This window comes from Lygodium microphyllum, chromosome 11, assembly GCF_053477565.2.
Source record: "Lygodium microphyllum isolate KBCC chromosome 11, Lygodium_microphyllum_v1.1.10, whole genome shotgun sequence".
NCBI lineage: Eukaryota > Viridiplantae > Streptophyta > Polypodiopsida > Schizaeales > Lygodiaceae > Lygodium > Lygodium microphyllum.
The window spans coordinates 5970887-5996649 of NC_141145.1; the positions used below are offsets into that span (position 1 = coordinate 5970887).

At 38.1% G+C, this 25763-nt stretch overlaps 1 pseudogene; it reads right to left on the reverse strand.

Annotated features, from left to right (window-relative positions):
- Positions 1 to 383: 383 nt before the first annotated feature.
- LOC148028500 (uncharacterized) overlaps positions 384 to 25763 on the reverse strand; it is an 85465-nt pseudogene continuing 60085 nt past the window's right edge.

The following is a 25763-nucleotide window of genomic DNA, read 5'->3' on the forward strand; positions in this document are numbered from 1 at the left end:
TCTAATTCTTCCTTCATGTTTGCTTTGATTTTTTCCTCCCATCCCTCTCTCGAAGCCTCAACTTCGGTTTTAATGCATACCTGGAGGTCCTCTCGTCATTCCTTCATGATAGCCTCTCGGAGGTCCGCTTTGAAATCCGCATCCTCTCTTGCCTCCCGTAGATGTGACACTTTCGTTTGTAGCTTGTCTAGGTCGGTTTTGAGATCCCTCTTCTCTTCCATGAGTGTCTTCACCATCTCCTCTAGTCACCGGATCCTCTCATGGAGCCGACGGGTTTCTTGGTTCAAGGCATTATCCGCATCCTTCTTGAAATCTTTCTTCACCTCCTTGATAGCCTGGCTGATTAGAAGCTCCATGTTATGGAGCTCGAGTGGCATGTCGCCTCACAAGGAAAAAGCCCCCTCGATAGACCCGTTGAATGTCAGAGAGACCACCTTCAATGAAGAAAGTTTCCCACTTTTCACCTCCTCCTGAAACTGCACATCCACAAATGTTGTCCCAGCTTGCACATTCCAAGAGCCTTCCTTCTGCAATGCCTCTAAGCTTGACAATGTGTAACCCTTTGGAAGAACTCCCAATAGATAAGCAATCAAGAAATGTCCTGCCTCGTGCAGATCTATGCCCGATGCAAGAGTAAGGGCAAGTAAGATGCCAAGCACTTGAATTTGATTTAGCTGCAATGTCTGCCACATAACCAAGCCACCCAAGGCTACAGCAATTTGTAGATTCCTTCGAACTTCTCCAAGTGTAGAGTCCACAGGAGACAAAAGACAGTCTGTCTCTATATTATTCAGTCGCAAATCTGCAAGAGAGTATAACCTCTGTGGGACCTGTCTTGTAGAGCCAAAAGCCCTGACGCCATTGCGAGCGCCTCTAGAAGTAGGATGATGGCCAGGGCCTTGCTATCGTTCCCAGCCTCGAGTTCCTTGTCCAGACGCCTGAGAATGCTTGCTTTGGTATCCTCTTCTTCTTGCAAACTTAATTGTGGGGCAGAACCAGATTCATTTGAAGTGGAGACGCCTTCTCCATGTGAGGAGTTGTCCCGCAAACTCTTCTTTTGGCAAACTTAGTTGTGGGGCAGAATGAGAGAGAGAGAGAGAGAGAGAGAGATCATGATCTCGATCTCTCATTGTGCACGTCTTTGCTAACTTGACATCATGTTGTTGTAATATTAATATTCATAGGCTATACTTTGAACTAATCATATGTGTGTACATGTGTGTATGAGCATATTAAGACTTCCAATATACACACATAAATACATGCACACATACATATGTATATCTATTAATGAGAGAGAGGCATAGAAAGATAGATTTTTAGTGACAATAGTTTTTGAATAAGAGAGAGGGAGGGTTATGATTATGTAGAGGTTTTGATTCATGATTTTTCTATGTTTTTGCTATGTAGATTGATGCTCAAGATAGAGATGCATTGACAAATGTAATGCTAGAGGATACTATTACAAATGCTATGGTTGACAAGTCTAACATTATTAATGGGGATGTGATGATGGATCATATTGATGCTAATGTGCAAGAGATGGATGATGCTATCAGAGTTGAAGGTATGACATAAATATATCCTTTGGATGAATACACCAATGCGTAGATGGATGCTCCATAGACTCAAAGATATAGGATATTACACTAATATTTTGGTCTACCCTTTGATCTCAGAGGATTTAATGAGTTCATGGGTATTAGTCATGGAAGGCTATATGGATGATGGATGTCATGCACTATCAATGCCTTCTGATCTAGGTGGAATTAGAGATTGGAATTGTTATGCATTCTAGAATATACCGATGACTTGGCTATTTGATCCTTGTGGGAGGTTGATTATTCAAAAGAAGAAGTTCATGATCATATTAGTGTTTGATCTAGGTGGCTACATAGTGTGGCACATCAAAGGGATATGTAGGTTCGAAGAGGGTGGATATCGTGATGTTGTGCATCCACTTATGAAAAGCCTAGGAAAAAGGACATGAGTTAGATGTTTTGAGTAGTTGAAGTTAGCGACAATATTTATATATTTTGGTTTGGCTAGTGAGATTGATTGTATAGATGATCTAAGTTATATGAATAAAGGCTCATGCATGAAGGGCCCTAATTTGTTGATGGTGAAATGGGTGGCATTGTACGACTAATGAGTACATGCTTTTAGCATTGTTTTTGAGTACCTTTACATCTTTGGAAGGATACGAGGAATGGTTAATGATCGGTATATACAAGAAAGGTGGCTCATGGCTTTCTTGATAACACCTCGATACATGATCCAATGGATGTAAGTTGTGTGGCCATAAGTGTGGTGAATGATAACATGGACAAGGATGGGAAAAAGCTCTCAACCTTCATTCAAATATGCTTGATTGGTGAATGATAGTTGACTTGGAGAAAAACAAAGAGAAGGAGAAAAATAAGTATTTAATATATATTATCATGCATTGTGGGAAAAAAAGGGATTTTCCTTGCATGCTTTTAGGAACGCAAAGGAGGGTGGGGGTGCAACATGAATTCTGGTAAAGGAGGATGTTCATGTAGGGGGATGGGGGAATACTATTATGCATAAGAGCAGCTAGTGTGTCTTCCTTCCTACTTTTATTTTTGTGTATTCCCTAGACTACGTTAGAACACACCTTGCTAAGGAGGCCAACACTATAAAGAATGGAGGGGAGCATCAGTTCAATGGACTCTTGGCTTTCTACAAGAAGAGTCTGAAGTTTAATGGCCTTCTTAAGTTTTACTAGGGTTTCAATAGTTCTTGTGTTGAAATCATTGTGTATACCATGACCAATAATTTGGACTATATGACTCTCTAAAGCTAGATGTGCTTGTTGAGAAACTTTGTATTTTGGAGTCTCTTATAACTCTGACTCTGTTGATGGATATCAACCACCTACATGAAGAGGATGGTTTCTCTTGTGTGGATCTATTGGGACCACCAGTGTGTTGACAATTCAAGGGGTACAAGGCCTTCATGACAATTCAAGAGATGACTATAATAAGGTAAATATTCATGAAGTGTGGCCTAATATCTAGTGTGAATTGAAGTACTGATGATGCAATGTTGATACAATGCTTGACGTTGCTGATTTGGTTTTATGTAGAGAAGGCTTAGAAATCATTTGCTATTTTTGTATATATATGAAAGACATTTTGAGATTTTGATGAGTTGGCCTCTATCATGATTACCAAAGGGATCAATATGTGGGGTGAATTATCTGAGAGAAGTGGTAAACAGGTTCAAGCATTTTACTCAAGCTTAGAAAGGGAATGTGGTAGATCCTCTTCGAGAGATTGTGGTATAGTAGTATTGGTGATAACCAACAAAACAAGTCAAATGAGCATTTGGTGAAATGAAGGTTTCAAGAGGCCATGAAAACTTTAGAGACACGACGAGCTCTAGAGGAAGAGGTGGATGATAAAATAGAGGTTTTGGCAATTTTGGTATTGTTTGCCATTATTATTGTAACACATGTCATTTTACAGCCCATTCTTATAGGAAGAAGGATGATAACTATAGGAGTGGTAAATTACAACAACAAAACTATGCATCGTCCTTTCATGACAAAATGAAGACCAACATGAGCATCTGTTTGTTTTGTAGCATATGATGAATACTGTTCCAAGAAATGGGACACATGATGATATATGATTTGTCAGTTTAGGTGACTTTAATCATATGACAAGTCATGCTCAATGGTTTGGAAAGAAAGGGATTTACAAAATCTAGGTTATGTGTAGACGGTGCCATCCAATTTTAGAAATTTAAAAAAAATATATTCTTGCATGATGGCCAAACAAAGAGTCTATCAAATTTATTAAATGTGCCATCAATCACAAATAATTTAGTGGTTGGACAAATGATAAAGCAAGAGTTGCAATTTTGATGTAATGTAAAAGGTTGTTTTGTAGAAGACTAATGATAAGTGCAAGTTGATCCACAAAAGGAAGTGGAGCTCATCAATGTTCACTTTAGAATCTAGAATTCCTACTATGAATGTTGCTATGTATACTAAAAGAAAAGAAGTGGTTGCATACATTAAAATATAGCACAAATATATTGGACATACAAATGTGTAAAGGTTGAAATTAATGTAGTATAAACGGCTGATTGCAAGTTTGCTTGTTTTTAGAGTTATAAAATGTCATAAAGTGTATAAAGCATATCAGTTTGGTAAGCATGCAAGACAACCTTTTTCTCATGAGAAAGATATAAGTAGAAATATACTTGATGTTGTAAATACACATATTTCAGGGCCTACACAAAATATATCTCTTGGTGGTAGCAAATACTTTATCATGTTTATTGATTATTGTTCAAGAAAGCTATGGATATATTTCTTGAACAAAAAAGAGTGATGTATTTGAGCACTCCAAAACATCCAAGGCTGCTATTGAAATAGAAACATACTTGACAGTTAAGTAATTGAGGTCAGATGGAAGAGAATATTACCTCTCTAATGAGTTTACTGGCTTCTTGACATCTCACGGGATAAAGAGACTGTTTACTCACAAATATACCCCACAACAAAACGGGATTGTAGAAAGAAAAAAATAAACATATTGCAAATTTTGCACGAGCATTGATGGTTGAAAAGAATATGCCAAAATATTTTTTATATGAGGCTATTCATATTGATGTTTATATTATGAATAGCTTCCACATGTATAATTCATGGGATAAGCCCTAAAGAATGCTTTATAAGCAAAATGACCAATGTATCACACCTGAAAGTGTTTAGTTGTATTGCATATGTTCATGTACCAAATGAGCTACATAACAAAATTGATCAAAAGGCTAAAAAATATATTTTAATTAGATACTCTTTAGAGCAGAAAGGGTATTGTCATTATAACCCAATCATCATAGGTGAGTTTAGAGTGAGGAGGGATACTTTTTTAATGAGATAAGCTATTGATATGAATCTAGTGGTGATACATTAGATGATTATGATAATCATGATCGTTATGTGCAAAAGAAAAAGCAAAAATCATAGTCTTAGTAGACCATAAACATCATCTAGTACTACATCTACAATTAGCCCTTGGTTTGGGCGACTAAGGAGTAGCCCCACATCTTCAAGTGCATCTACAAGTATTGAAAGTAAAGACAAAGGGAATAAGAAAGTGTCGGATGGTAATGATGCATCTACCAGTTATTTGGGATCTGATTGAGATTCCAATATGGTTCAGAGAAATTGGATGTTGAGCTTGGTATTCCTTCAGTTAGGACACTAGGTGTAAAAAGAGCACATAGTAAGGTAAAGGCTCTACTGAGTGATCCTATGGTACATAGGTCTAGCATGGTAAGATACCCTATTAAATGATTTAGTTTTGAAGGTTATGCAACTCACCATTATGCTTACATGATAATGTTAGTTGAGAATGTTGAACCCACTTGCTTTGAGGATGCTATTGGTCATGCTTATTAGGATGTAGCAATGAATGAGATGGCTGCATTAGAAGCCAATAAGACTTGGAATTTGGTACCATTGCTTGAGGGCAAGAAAGTTATTTGCTATATGTAGATTTAAAAAATCAAGCAAAACATAGAAAGTTATGTTAGTAGTTGTAATGCTAGACTAATTGCAAAAGGTTATGCTCAAACATATAGCATATATTATGAAGAGACATTCACTCCAGTCTCTAGCATGGCAACATGTGTGATTGTCTTGATAGCACCCAAAGATTGGATTTTGTAGCAATTGGATGTCAAGAATGTATACTTGCATTGTGACTTGCCGGAAGAGGTGTATATGGAGCAGTTGACATGTTGTGAAGATTTAGAGCATCCCATATGTGAGGGCTCTATAGCATCAGAGGGAGGTGACATGTAGAACAAGTTGAAGGCCCATCCAAGTATTATCATTGTGATAAAAAGGGGCATTTTCACAAGGATTGCAAAAGAGGTAGAGGCTTCAAGGCAGAGATGAAGATGAAGCAAGATCCTAACTCCTCTACTCAATCATCATCTTTCTTAGACACTCAGACTTTGATCCTAGAAAAGGCCAAGGCCAAGAAATAGACATGATCATCTTCTTTAGATCGCAAAAAGGACTTGGTGTCTCCTCTTGATTTCCAATACCAGTGATACAATCATCCCTTATGACTCTCCAATGCAAGAGAGGATGCGTAAGCGGGTGGTGAGATGGGGTAGGTACGCCTCATCTGTATCAATATATAGGTACACAAGTTCTATAAGGGAGCATCCTGAACACACCAACTGAAGTCTGACAAGTTTTGAAATCTTAGAGTTAAGATTGACATCTAAGTCCATGATAGGATATTATTTGACACAGCGGTATTAGCTCCTAGTTTGAACTCATATGAGGCAACACTTTGGCCATCTTGACAAAAGGCAAGGAATCTATGGTCACGTATGTTTAGAGGCATTTTTGATGGGATAATCTTGTACTAGATGCTCAACATTGACACTTAGATTCTATTTGAAACACATTAGTGGTGGCTTCATCATCCACTACTTGGATATCCATGGTCCTATTTTGGTGCCCTTTGTTGTATAGACTATGATGAGTCATTTTCTTTATATCATTCTATTATATCAAATCACCCATGATCTAAGAGAGGATGTTAGCAATTTGATTAGCTTGTGTGAGTCTAATTCATATTTGACATTTCTAGGTCCTTTAGACATTTTATTGTGACCATTATGATGTTTATCTGAGCATTTTATGTAGATCGATATGTTGTCATTTATGGCATATTTTTTTCCTTTATATTCAAGCTCCTTCTCAGTCAATCATTATCACACACAAGTTCTATTGGAGCGAGAAATTTTTCATCTTAGATATAAATAAAATTCCATGGCTAAAGTATTCCAACATCATGCTTTAATTTGATTTATATAAAAAAATCCATGAAGTTACACTCTTTTAATTTTAAATTTATAGAAAAGATATAACTATTGCCTCTAAAATTCACAAATGGGGTATATAAATGATACAAAAATTCAAAAAATAAGTTTTTAAACTATCCTATAAGGTGATCCCCCCAAGGCAATCTCTATATAATTTCCTAGTTGAAAATTTGGTATATAATTTTCTACTTGAAAATTCACATAAGTTAGAGAAATTAGGGATTCCCTAGTTTTTGTAACTAGGAAATGTTTCATCTTCCCTATGAATTACTTTCCCTACCTATGTGTATCCTTTAGCAGAGAATTGATAGGGAATTTCTTTTTTTTTTCCCCTATGTAGGAAATGATTAAAAGTTCTTTGTGATAGTCATTCAATTGGTGAAAATAATTAGGATTGGCATGTAATCATGTATTCATGTAATCATCCTTCTGTTGGCACTCCAAAAGCTCTTCAAAACCATCTTCACTTTCCTCCCATGATTGTCGCCATAATAGATCATTCTTCATGTAGGCATGATTACACAATTGACAACTAATAGTTCCACCCCTTTCTATGCTCACTTCAACATGTTATATGGCCCTTATTATGCTATAGTCCCAAAGCACAACTTCTTCCATGGAGACCTAAAACAATGCACCCTAATTGTGACATCCCTATAGTTTTCTAATCAGCCTTGCACTAGTTGGGACATTACTATTGCCTTAGCTTCGTGTCAAACATTAGTGTTGACTTAGCCTTGTGTCAAATGCTCATGTCATGTTTCAACTATCTCTTTTTGCATTATTGTAGCTTTCTCTTCCTCGTCAACGTGAGGTGGGGTGAAGTTCCATCACTGGCATGTGCAGACGCCGTCTTCCCATCTTCTAATTCAATTCTAGGTTTTGGTGCCTTCTAGAATGGCACTTGGTATCTTCCACTCTAAACAATATTCAGTCACTTTCAAGTGATTATGTCCAAGATAAGTATCATGACTTGCATCCAATTTCCAAATGCTTTCTTTGTGAGCAATAGTGAGTCCAAAAGCCAGCATTGGTCCCTCTCAACCTACCGACTTCCCTCAATCCTCCATGGATCCAATCTAGCATGGTATATTAGGCACCCTCCTATTTGCATGGCTCTTCCATAGTCATGTCAAACATCATGTTGTAGTCCACGTTGCACTATTACATTATCATGAATTTCTTCAATATGCTATCAATAAGCTTTGATCATGCTTGCTAAATTAGAGTTGATAAAAGAAAAAGAACTTCAAGAATCCAACAATACTTCTACATTCAAAACATTAGTTTGCACACTAATTGTGCTTACAATTCACTTTTGGGAACTTCATGTTGAGGCTTGCATGTATGAATGGTTCGATTCTTGCATCCGTTCATCTAGGACTTGTTTGATAATGAAAGCTCTTCAAGTTGAACATCTTGTACGTACTTTCTTTATTACATTTCATGGTCTTTGTGGCTTCCAACAATTCTTGCATATGTGACCACACACATTACAATTGAAACACTTTGGCTATCCTTGGGTATCTTTACCAAGTAATCGTCTTTGAGCATTTTGGATAATGACTATCAAGGTTGGCTATATCTTTTTTTCTTCTTGTTGAAAATATCTTCTTCGTCATTGAGAAGGTTTCCTTCAATTCCTTGAGCAATCTAAATATCATATGCAAAAGTCTCAAGACCTTGAACTTAACCCTGTACGAAGATCGTGTCTTAGTCTAGGCCATTAAAAAAATAACTTCACGTGCTCTATCATTTTTATATCAAATCTCATCACAATTTTCTTCAAATGCACAATAAATTGAGAAATTGTTTCATGCTCCTTTTGTTCACACTCATTAAATCTTTTGGAGAGCACTTTTTGCTACATTGTCATGAGCAAAATCTGGTACTATAGCTATCCTGAAAGAATTCCAATTATGTTTTAACTCGACAAGTTGTTGAATATACCATGTGGATGTAATTCCTTTCAAAACCATTTGTTCCTCATTGAATGTTTCTCCTTCTTGCCACCATTGATGATCATCTGCAACATTTTTTAAGGGATCTAACCAAGATAATATGTCTACATCCTGTAGAATAGAAAAAGATTTTGGGTGAACCTTCCTATGTTGGGTTGAAGAAGAAGAAGAAGAAGAGGTAGCTTGATTAGCTAACAAATATAGAATGGCTTGATTAGTAGAAATTTGTTGGTTGGTTGTAGATAGTTGTTGCAATGCTACACTAAAAGATTACAACGAATAATCTAGGCTAGAAGGTTGAACAATAGACGATTCATAAGAAATCATAATTTCATCTCTTGGATTACCAAATCTGATGAGTGATGCTTCCTCTCTCCACCAATAACTATGTATAAAATTCCTATCCAACAAGATCTACAAGACACATTATATTGGCTAGAAAGGGGAAAGATCAATTACTGGAAAAAGAAAGATAAATAAAATAGAGCTTCAACTCTCATGTTTTCCTTCCTTCCTTCTCTAGACAATCCCTACTTAAATACATGAGTTAGTTACTAACAACAAAGAAGTGATTGGTTTGTTGGGGTGCTTAGTTTGTTGACTCACTAAACCAACACCCCTAACAAACTTTTGAACTTTCCTATGGTATGCTAAAGTTGGGGCCCGCCACAAAGCCATTTCCATGAATTTTAATAAAAAGAGAGAAATAAGGCTCCTTTTGATATTTCAACATATGAAGGACTACACAAAGTGTGGACTCGCTTTTGTAATTGTCGCAAATCATAATTATAAGCACATGTAACTTTATATATATAGGCCTTGGCTAAAATTGTCTTATCTAAAAGTGCAAGTATACTAAACCATTTACATCTCTGAGACACACATGTCCCTTGCAAGTAATGTGGTAATCGAGCTATTGCAAAAGATGGTCATGCATAATGTTGTCTACATCATGAGTTAAATTGGGGGGGGGGGGGGGGGTAATCCAAACACGTGATATGTATAGAGGGTATTGTAGATGGACCATATATATTAGGAACAATTATATTCTATTCTATACTTTTCATGCACGAATCAAGGGAGAAACTCTCTATAACAAGTGTAGATAGGAACTCACTTTTCACCTACTCCATTTAACTAGGAAAAACTACTTAGGTGTGATTGGAGATACTAAAAGCACCTTCCAAAACCACTAGTTGTAATGCCTTTATAAAGGTACCTCATCTTCATAAATAGAGTGCTCAATACTATTTTGTAATTGGACTCTTGCTACTCTTGTGTTGTCACTTATCTCCATCCCTCTCTCAATATTTTAAGACACAACTCATTCATATAAGATAGTAGCATAATGGGAAAAGGGTACCAATACCACACTTACAACCACTAACTTTGCCTAATCACCCACCCAACCAATCAAGATGCAAGAATGGCATTACCCTTGAATACGAGTAGCAAGGGATGAGATATCACGAGATTCAATGTCTAAAACGACTCACACCAGGCAAGACAAAGGATCACAATCAATCTTTCTTATCTTTAAGGGTATCATTTGCATCATTCTTCAAGGGTTATTGTGTAGGACACAAGCATATGATATATGTCCTTATTAGAATTATAAGAAAATTCCTGGTATACAATAGGTGCATCTCATATAGGGGAGACACCCTCAAGGATTAGAAAGCTCCAAAAGATAATAAATAGATCACAAGAAATATGGCAAGCTTCATCAGAACTTCTTGCAATAGCTAATCACAATTATCCATGAGCCCATAGGCCAATTGTCTTACCTCCATAAGTAAGAGTTTTAACCTCACCAAAAACCAATCACATTTATATCATTGAACTAAACACAAAAGTTGATTATAAAACTAAATAATAGGCACACAAGCCAAAAAGATGACTTCTATTGAGTTGAGATAGAAAACTTGAAATTGAGCTCCACAAGACCACGCAAAGAACTATAAAATAATAACAATTTCTTTTAGGCCAAGAGCCCACAAGCCCTCACAAAAGCCTTAGCAAGACTTTAAAGATACCAAAAAAGAGCTAATTGCTACATGGCCATATACAAGATAAGTAGCACCACTCTAAACACCTCTTCCACAAAGCCAAATGCCAACAACACATGAACTCACAAAGAAACCCATTTTACACAATGAAAGATTAATACATAAATTCTCACCTTATATGAGTCTCATGGTACCATGGAAAATTTGCATCACATGATCATCATGGAAGTCTCACAAAGTTCCTCAATGGCTTATCCCTTTATTATACAATTTTAAGATGAAAAACAACCTCATTCTGTCATACAAAATAGCTCAATAGTGTTCTTCTTGAGGTTGCAACATCAATCTCTTGCTCATCTTCTTTGTGTTTTGAGAACAAGTTAGTAAAATATTTATTTAACTACCCATAAGAGAGGATAAAAGGTTGGAAAAACACTCTATAACAACACACTCAAGCTCATATCTTCTTTAAAGTAAGGGAAAAAATCAATGATCTCCAATTCTGAAGGGGTTGATAGGCTCATTTTGAGCATGGTATGGTCTTCAAAGACCTTCATGAGCTGGTCTTCTAAAGTAGCTTTATTCCTTTTCCGTTATAATAATTTATGCACACACACACATAAATGTATATATACGTGTGTGTGTGTGTGCATACATACACAATATACATACATGTGTGTGTGTGTGTGTGTGTGTGTGTGTGTGATTCTTCTTAACCAAACCCTATAGTATGAGAACTTTATCCATGGTTTAGAAGAAAAGAAGGAGAAGAAGGCAACCCATCTACTCATGTAGTTCTTGAATGGAGAGAATATGACTATTATATTTACTTCAAATGGGAAGGAAAAGAAGAATAGTGGCAAGGGACATCCTTCCTTTCATTGTTGAAGGAGAAGAAAAATAAGAAACCACATACCAAGATATACAATAGTATGGTCATGTTTAACATAGTTGTGTCCTTTCCATCCTCCATTGTTACCAAGCCTAATGGCTCTTTCTATAAAGCTCTTGGAGTTCCCACCTTAGTTGCCTTGTGCTACAATCTATGTCACTGTGGTCCTAATCATTATAGTCATTTTTATGGAAATTAGTGGTTTTTTTTAATTTTGAGTTGGGAAAAAGGAATGGAAATGGGATAAAATTGGAGAAAATGTTAATTTTTAGTCAAAATAATAACACAATACAAATAAATCAGAAAATACCTATTTTCTATGAATAATAAATAGAAAAAATAGCAAAAAATAAAGAAAACTGGAGTTTTCGCGCGCAAAAAATATGAAAAAATAATATTTATGTACGTGAATGTTTGGCAAGGTCAAAGCATGAGGTTAATCTTGAGTTTGGCGCTTCCTTTGTGTTATAGTATGTGTTTAGTTTTTTTACATACAAAAATGATACAAAACAATCATTTACACCTATGCACCACAGCAAACCTAAACGGTGGGGGAGGGGATAAAGTTTGTGCGACGATCTAATTGCTGAAAATATACAAATTTTGATTTCCCTCTTTGTGCATAGCATTTAGGGATCGTTCCATAATTAAATATAGGTGACTAGTAGCACGGAAGTTCTGGTGCTAGTCCCTAAAGCAGTGCAGCACGTAATGCTTAGTTAAAATTCATGAAAGGGTTGTTTTTCGCACCTCACATGGTTGGTTTTTTAAAATCATAAAATGGTTGTGCACAATTGTCATATACCTTGCATCAAGCATGCCATGTGGTATCTCCTAGCATGCATTGCACTTGATTGATAAACTTTGACCAATGCTAAGAGGACAGGAAACCCAAGCTGTAGGTTAGACGGGTGCTTCCATTGGGGAAAGTTTTGTGAGGTAAATAAAAATATCCTAGAATGCTGAATTATGAAAGAGTGCAGTTTTTGTGAATGTTATATGTGTTAGCTACGCATCTTGGGGCCAATCTCCGAGGTGTAGGAGAGTCGCAGTGGAACCACGGCAATTAGCTGGAGGTGCTTCCCTATGTGTGTATTACGAGGCATTATGCTTATATGTTATGGGATCTCCCTCTAAGGAGAAGGGAAGATGAATGTTGGACTACATATTGGATACAAACACAAAATCGTCATAAGCATTTAGTGTAAAGTGAGTTTTAGATGCTCCTGGCCCGCAAGGCCGTGTGGTGGGGTTGTCTGTCATATGCATGAGGTCCGGCTAATGCTATAGCTAGTGCTGGCCCATTTTAGGTCCCATTAGTGGTGCATTTGCAGAGAGTTGCCAACAAGTGGGGGCTCTTGAATCTAGGGTTTTTAGGGACCAAATAGTTGGTTTATCTCCTCTGACAAGGACCGTCAAGCCAAAATACAAAAACCAGAATGTACTGAGAGGGCTAGACGGCAATTGGAGATTGTAAGATGCTATTTTCCTCAAAGGAGCAGCTCGTTATGCATAAGTGGTAGTGGTTCTAGTAACCTAGGTGTTACGAGTAGCTCTTTGAGTGTAAGTGAAAGTCTTGGTACTTCCCTATTTCCAATTAATCAAACCACAACAAATGGGGATGTATGTTGCCTACAAAAACTCCTGTTGTCAATGCGGTTGTGGCCATGGCACAACCTATCACAATTCTAGCAGGTACACTCAATTTACCAGCATTAGGAGCACCGTTGCCCATTTTCCATGGGTTAGCAGAAGAAGATGAAGAACTCCACATTAAGGAGTTTCAAATGCTCATATTCAACTATCGAATCAAAGATGAAGGACACCAAATGATGTTCTTCAATATGACGTTAAAAAGAAGAGCGGCAGTGTGGTATCACAGTCTGGAAGCTGGAACCATAACTAGCAGTGCCCAATTCTTTACGGCTTTCCATAGAGAGTTTTCCCCTAATAAGGGTGGGCAATATTGGCTACGTGTTTTAAATGTAACACGCCAAGAGCCAAATGAGAATGTCCAAGCATATTCCAAGAAACTAAAGCAAGTTCTTCGCAAACTTAATGCTTATATTCCCATTCCAGCGGCTGCACAATTATAATATTTCCTACATGGATTGGATTTTAATATCCAGGTGCTGCTGAGTAGTGTTGCTTTGGCCGATATTGACACTGCCATTACCCAAGTAGAAGGAGTAGAGTTGCACTTGCAAGCTGCTTATGCAGCAAGGATAAATTGGAATGGTAATAATTTGGCCTTGACCAATGGGAGTCAAGGGGACCCCATGTTAAAAATGAGTAGCAGAGGGAGTATCATGTCGAATTTGCCTATGTTAGCAGTTCCTCCTAGCATGACTATGCCTATGGCTAGTCAGGCGGCCTCACTAAATAGTGGTGGAAACCAAACAATGAATCCTAATGTTGTCCCAGTTGGTCAGCGGCCAATTCCTAATCAAGTGGTTAGGCCCATGGGATGACAGACTGACGATCACGACTATGAGTCAAGTGCTTCTAATGTCCTTGGTGAAGTTAAGGACATGATGAAGCACTACACCGATATGATCTCTGAATAGTATCGACAAATAGCTGTGGATATCAATTTCCTTAAGAAGCAACAGAATTTGATTGGGAGCTGACGCCCTGAAGAGGGTGGCCCCTCAAGATTCAGCTGTAAGTGGTGTGGGGGCCAACATTTCCCTAGAAATTGCCCAAATGTCAAATGTGATATTTGCCGGAAGTCTGGCCACTTAGCTGCTACCTGTTGGAGTAAGATCTGTTCTCTCCAACAAGGGAGTAAACAACCACGTCTAGTTAACCATCGCGCGCAAGGGAATAATCTCCAACAAGACGATGGACCAAGGCAAATACTGCAAAAAGGAAAGGCTTCTAATCTATGAGCCATAACAAGGGGTCAAAAGATTAAAGAGGGTGACAAAGGAATGGTAAAACCTGTCGAGGGAAGCCCTAAGCAAGATGCTAGGGAAAAGTGAGTCCTAAATCCTGATAAGGAAGGTGGACCGTTAAGACCTGTTGGCAGTAAAGTCGATCCCGAGGAGGATAAAGGATTGCCAAGAAAGAAGGTAAAGGCTAAAAAAGAAGCACCAAAGCCGATGGAAAGACCAAAGGAGAGAATGGTGTGGCGCGAGAAGAGAAATTTAGCTAATTACCACGACTTTGATCTAGCAAGTTCCCTTTGCGAAGTCAAACCAGACGTGAATCTCCTGCAATTGATTAAACTTTCTCTAGGAGTAAGCAAGGAATTCAAGGAAATCCTACGTATAGGGTATATAGTAGAATCTTTGGGCATAACCAGAGTGGGGGAAGATTGGTTTGATCATACTGAAAAGCATTGCCCTAGGGCTCCAGCATATGTGGATGGAATATTAGTGGAACATGCTATCATGGACACTGGATCCTCCGTCAATATCATAAGTTTAGACTTAATGAAGAGGTTAGGTCTAGAGATCCAAAAAGACGGCTCCACTCTTCTTAGGATGGCTGATGATAGTCTAAGACTACCAAAAGGTTGCATTACTAAGGTTCACAATACAGTTGCGAGCATGGAATGCTATCTGGACTTTAGGGTGATAAGGTTTGTAAGATGTCTTAGCTATCGGGTTTTGCTAGGCAGGCCATGGATTCCACGGACAGATTGTTAAGTCGATATACCCACTGGCCAAGTGATTCTAGGTCGAGGTACCCATTGTGCAATAGTGGATGCTTACCCTGAGTCTCCTCAGAGTGAGAAAGCTCCACTATCCTCCACTGAACTAGAAACAGTAGATGATCCATTTGGTAGTGAGACGTCATCGAGGGATGGATCTAAGGAAGGGTCCACTACAGAGGATATTTATCAGATAACCTTGAATGAGCCGATAGAGCCTCACGATTGCATAAGAGACGCGGACATTATTGAGCTGGATCTTGGTACGCTAAATGATTCATGAACAATTAAATTAGGGTCCATGCTCAGTTCGGAAGAAAGAAAGGATTATGTGTCCTTAATTTGAGAGTTTCGTGACATTTTTGCTTGGAGCTATGATGAACTTCAAGGTATTCGTCCCAGTCTAGTTGTGCATACTATTTCTGTAAACGAAGGTACTTGCCCTGTACGTTAGAAAGTAAGGCGTATGCCTTTTGAATTAAGGGATGGGTTGTACAAGGAACTACAAAAGTTGTGTAAAGCGGGTTTGATCTTCTCTGTTCAGCATACTGAATGGTACTCACCAGTTGTGATCAGGAAGAAGAATAATAATCAAATCCATATTTGTGTAGATTTTAGAGAGTTGAATAAGCAGACTGTTAAAGATTACTACATGTTGCCGTTTATTGACCAAATTTTGGATCAACTAGCGAGTAGGGAAATATATTCGTTTATGGACTGCTTTGCAGGGTATAACCAAATAGCGATCGCTGAGCAAGACAAGCTAAAAACGACGTTTATTATAGTCTTTGGTACGTTTGCATACCATGTGATGGCATTTGGGTTGTGTAATGCACCTGGTTTGTGGCAAAGAACAACCGACAAGACCTTTGGTGACATCTCCCGAGAGGAGTTGAAAGTATTCATTGATGATCTAGGGGCAGCCATCATAAGGGATAGACAGTTGATCATTTTGCAGAAGTTTTTTGAGCGTTGCAGACAATTTTGCATAGCTCTTAACCTATGGAAGTGTGTGTTCAGAGTCCCTTATGGGCTCTTGTTAGGCCATGTGGTTAGTTTTGTAGGGATTGCGACTGATCCTAAAAAGATCAAGGTCATAGTCGATATGAGTCCACCACATACTCCAAAGGAAGTGCATAGCTTTCTGTCATCAGTAGGGTATTATCGGAGGTTTATCAATGCCTTGGCAGAAATAACATTACCATTGACTAACCTATTGTCCTTTAATTGACAATTTTCATGGAGTGATGCTTGCAAAGTGTCTTTTGATTATGTGAAGTAGGAGCTTGCCAAAGCACCTATTTTAAAAGCACCAAAAAGGGGCGAAATGTTCTATATATTTTCAGCAGCAACCATGTATAGTATCAGCTACTGTTTGGCCCAAATTTGGGAGAAAAAGTGGTACCATCCGATAGCTTTTGCTAGTCGGAAGTTGGGTGTATCAGAAATTAACTACACCTATATGGAGAAGTTGTGCCTTGCGATGGTATCTGTGACCAAAAAGTTTAGGTACTACATTCTTTACGAGAGGGTGGTTTTTTGTACGAAGACGGAAGGGCTTTGATTGTTGTTGAATAAGTTACAGTCACTTGACCATTTAGCAAAGTGGTTAATCACTTTGCAGGAATTTGATTATGAGATTAAGAGCAAGCGGCTAAAGCTTCAGGGCATTATAGAGTGTCTTGTGGATTTTGGAGAGCCAAAAGAGGTCTTGGCTAAAGGAAGTGGCATGGAGACTTTGTTCAAGATTGATACAGCGGCTATTCCCTCTTGGTATGCTGCTATAATGCTCCATCTTTCTACGGGAGAGACTAGAGATACTTTATCAAAATCGGAGAAGAGGAAGATTAAACAGCAGGCATTAAAATTCTCCTTGATCGTAGGAACATTATATTGGCAGGGTGTTGATGATATTTATCGCCGATGTGTGATGCTTGACGAGGTTCCCTTTATTTTGGAAGAGTGCCATGACTCTGCTTGTGGAGGGCACTTTGTTGGGCGGTTAACGAAACAGAAAGCTTTAAGAGCTGGATATTGGTGGCCATCCATCTTCCAAGATCCCTTTGAGTACGTTAAGAGATGTGATACCTTTCAAAGCCATGACAGCAAAGAGAATAGGAAATGCCCACTTACACCTATCATGGCTATCCTTCCATTTAAGAAGTGGGGCATTGACTTTGTGGATCCTATCACCCCGTCGTCTACTACTCAGAAGAGGTACATTATAGTAGCAACTGATTATTTTACAAAATGGTCAGAAGCACGGGCGATGAGGTAGGACAATGTAAAAGAGACTACCAATTTCCTACTTAAGCAAATCATCTGCCAATTTGGTCCACCAAAAGAAATAGTATCGGACCATGGAACTCACTTTTTAAACGAAGTGATTAAAAGTCTGACTGAAGCTTGGAAAATCAAGCATAACAAGATGACTCCCTATAATCCGCAAGCAAATGGACAAGTCGAAAGTACCAATAAGCAACTTGTGGGTATCCTATCCAAGATAGTCTCCAAAAAGAAGCGGAACTGGGATACAAAATTATATGTGATGGTTTGGGCGTATAATATGATGTTTAAATGAGCCAGCGGCCACACCCCATTCAAATTAGTCTATGGGGAGGAGTGTGACTTGCCCTTATAAATTGAGTTGTCAACCATTAGATTCGCAATCAATCATTCTCTGGGTGATGAAGATGCCCTATTTGAGCGGTTTATAACTATAGCCCACTTGGATGAGCTCAAATTGCAGAGTTTGTTGCACCAGGAGGTAGCTAAACGTCAGATGAAACAGTTGCATGATCTGAAAGTGAAGAAATATACTTTTAAAAAGGGGCAGTTAGTTTTATATTACGATGCACATAGGGAGCTATTTCTCAGAAAGCTGGAACCTCGATGGGATGGCCCTTACAAGATAGTTCAGATAGGTAAAAATAAGTCCACAGTTCTATTAGCTGATCTACAAGGAGTGGAATTTAAGAATAAGGTTAATCTTAATAAGATTAAACCTTATTATTTCTAAGTATGCTAATGCGGAAAAATGCATTGTAGGTCCATGTTGGGGCTGATTGGAGACCTGCGCAGGAGAGCTTAAATTGGTTGATGGGGCGGTTAATCCCTTATTTGGAGCACCCATATCTCGAGAAAAGATATCATTAGGAGAGGCTTATTTGGTGGAGCAAGGGATATAAAGTGATTGAGTAAGAAGATGGTACCTTTGTGTTGGAGATTAAAGTTTTCTGCTATCACTGCTTACAAATCTTGAAAGCATCCATGTTGAGTTTAATGAAGAAGGTGTGATGGAGCCGTCAATTCATCCTCTAAATATGTTGAACTTTGACTATCACAATTACGAATAGGGGAGTTCTTGATGGCTGGCTGTGTAAACCCATTATGGATGTATACATTATACTTTGATGGAGCAAGTAGGGGCCCTAATAGAAAAGGAAGTGCTGGAGTAGTTATCCAAGATCCCCGACGTAGAGTTACAATGAAATTAGCTGCTTACCTCGGGGTAGGATTCACTAACAACATGGCCGAGTATAAAGCCCTGATTATGGGATTGAATATTACCAAGAAAGGTGGCATGAGGTGGTTGTTAATAAAAGGGGAGTCCCAACTGATCTTAAATCAACTCAATGGGACATATACAATCCGAAATCCTCTCCTTCGTATGTATCATCGAATTGCTATAATCCTACTTGATGAATTTGAGAGCATATCTCTTCAGCTGATTCTACGTTATTGGAATTAGTTTGCGGACTCCTTAGCTAATTTTTCTTATGAAGAGGACCTCTTTTTCAAGTGTGGTCCTAGTCCGGATATTGTTGTTGATAATGAGACAAGACCTGGTTGCTTTGTGGGGAATGTTATCAGACCACATCTTATATGGCAGGCGATGGTTGATATGGGTGATGCAAAGAGTGGCCAAGACCCATCTACCATTATTATCCTAGACCCATAGGTTGATCAGAAGACATGTTATGCATACGCCTCTTGCTATATATACAGGAGGTATGGGCCATAATTTGATGCATTTAGTTTAGGGCTGAGAGCCTATTTTTACCCTTGGAATAGAGTGTATTTGCGTATATTTACATTTTTCCAAGGACAGATCTCTATGAGCTGTTTTGTTTGATTCCGTTAGGCCAAGAGGGCAATTGCTTTAAGTAGTTAATGTCTAGTTTCATTAGACCAAGAGGGCCAGTTGTTTTCGGGTTTTAATAATCTATTTCTTTAGGCCAAGAGGCCGAGTTAGTTTGCAGTGAAATGTGCTATTTCTTTAGGCCAAGAGGGCCCTATCTCTATTTGGTGTAGGTACGTTTAATGCTTTGTTGTTTTAGTGATTGCACCATACAGGTTGACAAAGTTGCTGGAGGGAGCCTTTGCTGCAAAGGAGCTTCTTGTGGCCATTCCAGGTGCTTTGGTCCCTTTTCCAAGTCTTTTCCCTTAAGCAATTAATGATATATGTGCGGGTGAGGGTTACTTTCTTTTGTTTGTTAGGGAAGGGAAATCATGGCATGAAGTCCCAGGTTTAGGTTCTGTTTATCTGGGGGAGATCTGAGTAGTCATTGACTCCTACAAGGCATTGCTAGGCATTGAAAGACTTGTTTTAGATGGGAGTTCTAGTGACCTTGTTCTGCTGACCTGTTAGGCAGCCATTCTAGGAGTTTCTGTTAGTTGTGAGGCCATTAGAGAAGCCTACTAAAATAATGATGGAAAGAGACAAAACCATAAAGATCTGAAAGACAATATATGAATATACAGAGGTGTGTAAAAAGGGGTTTTAATCCCTATAAAAATAAAAAAGGAAAGAAAGAAAAAATCCTTAAGTTGTTTTTCGTCACCTTGCAGGCCTAGTAGGTTCCTAGGGATGAGACAAGATCCGGGGCCGATACCTTGCTCTTCCTTGGGGTGACATCATGCCATAAAAGAAGAAAATAAAAGAAGGTTGGAGCCAAAATAAAAGTAAGCGATTAAGTGTCGCCTTGCGAGGGCTTGGTAGGTTCTTGGGTACCGAGACAAGACGACCTGAGGCCGATGCCCTGTTCTCCTTGAGTCACTACGCTCAGCTCCCTCCTTTTTACACGCTTAACTATGGAAAAATAAAAGGCTAAAAGAGAAGAGTATTGTGCTTAAAAAAAAGATAATACATTTTTCTCACGCTATAGGAGTCCTCGCCTAGGGGGAGATCGTGGTTGAGTTGTCCTTAGTTAGGTAGGTAGTTCAAACCACCACTTACTATGACCTCTTTGATAACTCTTTTCAGCTTGGCTCTGTTGTAGCAGTTGGTTACCGACTGGTTTCGGGCCTTCTTTCAGATTATGCCGGGCCTACTCCTTATGGATTTCATGCCTTGGTTTTGTCAGGGGGTAGGGTATGAGTTGTGATGTGTTGTGTTGTGCATTTTTTGTATCAGCTTGATGCTCCTTGTTGTTGTTTCTATGCAAATCTATTCGTGGGATTCGACGGGCTGAGTCGTCCGATCCTATGGTCGCCAATGATAGATAATTTTTTATGCCGAGAAGTGCTTTAAAATAGCCAAAAATTATGAATATCAAGGGAAAAATAGACTTCGTCGAAGGCAGCGGTGGCAATTAGTACGATTTTAAGCGACAATGCCTAGAAACGCGTAAAAGAGCCACTGGACCGCGATCAGAGAATTCTCATAATTTTTTTGCATGACAGATGAGACCCTAGGACCTGCTCGGTATTGTGGGACCTCAAGACCGACGTGCAGGAATTTTCGGTTCACAGTTTGGGTACTGGACATGGAAAAGGAAGTGCCCGAAAGGCCAAAGGGCCAAAGTGGGGAGAAGCCAAAGGGTGTGACCCTTAGGGGGGCCTTTGGCCCCAAAAAATCAACGAAATGAGGGGAAGAGGGGGCGATTTTTTCGTGTGAAGAAGAAGGGAGGATGAAGAAGGTGCAGATCAAGGAAATGGGGAAGGGGGGGACTCCATAGCCATATGAGAGCCTCCATATACCCATACCAACTGAAGACAACAGCAGACTGAAGGCCTTCCACACTTCCTATTGCTGGCCTTGTCCCATCAAATGATGCACTGAGCAAAGAGATTAGAATCTAGTCTTTCTCTCTCCTCCCTCTCTCTCCTGCATAGAGGGAATTCATGTGTAAGAAATCAAGAAGAAGAGGGGCTGAAGAATGCTTGTCGATCGGATTGCTTCAAGATGAAGAGGAGGCTGAGGAAAGAGGCTCAACACTGAAGAATGGTTGCTAGTCGGTCTGCGGGTTGCTCAGAATAATCATTAAAAAACCTGTAACATGCAAGACACGCGGTATGCTTCAATTTTACAAAGAAATTTGATTATTTTTGTTGTTTCATGGTCCAAATGTTGTTCATATACAATGAAATTTTGTTTGAACCTTTTTTACATCTTGATTGAGGGTTGTAACTATAGAAATACAGAACCCCTATTTATTTAGAGCCATTATTAATTCTTTAAAACCCGCAAAATGTCATTTTTAATGGAAATTAGTGGTTTTTTCAATTTTGAGTTGGAGAAAAGGAATGAAAATGGGATAACATTAGAGATAATGTTAAGTTTCAATAAAAATAATAAGCCAATACAAATAAATTAGAAAATACCTATTTTCCATGAATAATAAATAGAAAAAAAAGCAAAAATAAAGAAAATTGGGGTTTTCGCACTCAAAAAATATGGAAAATTAAGATTTATGTGCATGAATGTTTGGCAAGGTTAAAGCATGAGGTTAAGCCTCAATTTTTCCTCGTCCTTTGTGTTATAGTACGTGTTTATTGTTTTTTACATACAAAAAAGATACAAAATAACCATTTACACCTATGCACAGCAGCAACACCTAAACGGTGAGGGGAGGGGGATAAAGTTTGTGCGACGATCTAATTACTGAAAAGATACAAATTATGATTTTCCTCTTTGTGCATAGAATTTAGGGATTGTTCCATAATTGAATATAGGTGACTAGTAGCACGGAAGTTCTGGTGCTAGTCCCTAGAGCAGCGCAGTACGTAACGCTTAGTTAAAATTCATGAAAGGGCTGTTTTTCGCACCTCACGTGGCTAGTTTTTTTAAATCATAAAATGGTTGAGCACAATTTTCGTACACCTTGCATCAAGCATGCCATGTGGTATCTCCTGGAATACATTGCACTTGATTGATAAACTTTGACCAACGTTGAGAGGATAGGAAACCCAAGCTGTAGGTTAGACGAGTGCTTCCATTGGGGAAAGTTTTGTGAGGCAAATCAAAATCTCCTGGAACGCTGAATTATGAAAGAGTGGAGTTTGTGCGAACGTTATATGTGTTAGCGACGCATCTTGGGGCCAATCTTCGAGGTGTAGGAGAGTCACAGTGTAGCTGCGGTAATCAACCAAGAGGTGCTTCCCTATGTGTGTATTACGAGGCATTATGCCTATATGTTATGGGATCTCCCTCTAAGGAGAAGGGAAGATGAATGTTGGACTACATATTGGATACAAACACAAAATCGTCATAAGCATTTAGTGTAAGGTGAGTTTTAGACACTCCTAGCCCGCAAGACCATGTGGTGGGGTTGTTTGTCGTATGCATGAGGGCTATAGCACTATGGCCAGTGTCGGCCCATTTTAGGTCCCATCAAAATTTCCATTTTAGGTTATCGTGAGAGCAAGAAAATTATCATCATTCATGTGGATTAGGTCAATTAAAACTTTATCATTAAGCATTTTATTTAAGTCTCTAATAATGACTCCCATTCACATATCCACAGGGGCTCATTAAAAATGACAAACCAATGTTTCCGTGGCTCCACTAACTTGTGTATTTTAAGGGTTATTCCGCTACTAATTTCCATTACATCATTTCAAGGCTCAAATTTTATTAAAGAGCATAAAAGTTTTGTAACTCATGACATACACATAGTACCATGAAAACTCGAACAATCAACCGTTGGAGCTATATATAGCTCACCCTATCTAGACTAGGTCTCAACTATATATATGTAGATCGTGATCAATATGAAATAGTCTTTGAAAGTGTACATGGTGTGTCTCTTCTCTCCCTCTTGCATCTCTATATATCTTCTCTCTCTACATCTTACCATGGTATCAAAGCTATCATGTTTGACGACAACCAATTCCTTGAAGAAGACAATCAAGAAGTATATCTATGTGGTAATATCTCTTTGATTCTTGATTCATGTTCTTTTCATGCTTAAATTTGATGTGTTATGTTTGTTATGAGCATCTTATGTTATGAAATTTAAGCATAGAAGAAGTTCACTCGATCATCATTTAGATTGCATATACATTGAATTGTAGATATGCCTTACTTGGACAACCCAAAATTTTCTATTTGGGAAACTCTTAAAGGAATGCCTTTCTCAAGAGAAATAGATTTTGTGATATGTAGGACTCACAAGCTTTCTTCTAGCAAATCTCTACTCAATTTGGAGTTCTATGTCAAAAGTTATATCAATGCAGGTAAACTGGACTCGAAACAAGAAAACAAACAAAACAATAGCTTTCCATGTAGACTTCTATGACACATGTCTCATCAGGATTACTCATTGTTGAGTTTCTACCAAAATTTTTCACATCATCATCTATTCTTAGCCAAAAAGTAAAGTGATAATGTTTTCTCATCTATGTTGGTCCGGTTTATTCTTGCACACGTTTTGTCTATTTTGGGTCACTTTATTCTTGCCCACATTTCATCTATATTGGGTCTCTTTCTTTTGGAGTATGCTTTTGAACTAAACATCCTTCTTTACAGCATAGCTTCTGTGTACGACTTGTTCTGTAGTACTTTCATCATTGTTTTGTCTATGGTGTGTGAATTCTATGCTCTCATATTGTACTTATTCTATGATCTCATATTGTATGACTTGTTGTGTTGTACTTTTGTCATTGTTTCATGCATGGTGTACAAATTCTATGATCTCATATTGTACTTATTCTCTCAGCCAGATATGTCAAATTCTATAATGGTCAACGGATTTCCTTCTGGACAGTGTCCTATCCCTCACTTTCAAGGACAAGGATTCCTTGGATGGAAAGTAAAGATGCTGCTAATCCTTGAATGCAATGACTTGCATGATATTGTTCTTGGTAATTATGAATGTCTGCCCCAACCAATTGATCGGGCTCGTGATAATACCCTTGTAATTGAAGGACCTATCTTTGAATAATGAAAAACTTTTTATAACGAGTACGACAGAGGCGATAAAGTATCTCATTAGTATATTCTTTTTGTTCTTCAAGAATCTCTTATGCTTGATGTATGTAATCTTCTAACTCACAAGCTATATGGGAATATTTGATAACAAATTTTGAGAACAAAACTATCACAGAGATACTTTATCTTTGTAGTCATCTCATTGAGTTACAATACAACATCGGAACTTCTATGACAACACATATCAAATCATTTAAGAATATTATCAATTAGCTTGTTGCCTTTGTTGGTGATGCCATTCCACAAAAACAATTGGTGACACAGCTTCTTGACACTGTAAAGGATCTTGCTTATGATAATATTGTTACCATATTAGTTGACAAAGATGGGATCAATTTTGATCAAGGTTGTATATCTTTGATTGAATATTCACAACGACAACACAGAAATCAAGAAATTGCAATGATTTCACAATAGGACATAGTCAAAACAAATCAATCAAGCTTTATTTTCTCAAAGGCATTCCTTTCCATGCTTTACATATAGTGGTGACTTCTCTCATCTCAAGATTCCTAACAGATGTTGTTCTTATTGCGATAGAAATGATCACACTACAAATGATTGCTAGTAGGCAAAACAATATGATGAAGAATATGGTATTATAAATAAACAACCATGTTTATCCAGAGATTATTCTCCTTATCATCAACCCATCTATGTTTAAAGAGGCATTTTGATTCAAATCGTAATAGAGCATCCTGGTGATCTTAATAGTAAAATATAGCATCATCGCTTTGATCATTCTGATTTTTCTTAGCTTGTCGATCTTTATTGGTGTGACCTTGTTCAAGATATGGAATTCAAAGCTCGTCCTCAGATGGCTATTTGTGAATATTGTACACTTAGAAAGCATTTTCACAAACCCTTTTCCATTTCCACCACAACTCATTCCAAAGATTTTCTTGATATGATTTACAATAATATGTGTGGATATTTTTCTCCATCAAAATTTCAAGATCAATATTTCATGACTTTTATTGATGACTTTTCAAGATACACCATTGTTTTTCTCTTGTGAAACAAATTAGAAGCCTTATTGTCTTTTAAGCAATATCAAAAAGTTGTCGAACTTCATATGGGTTGACACAATAATAAACTTTGTAGTGATAATGGTGGAGAATACATTTCAAAATGTTTTGATGATTAT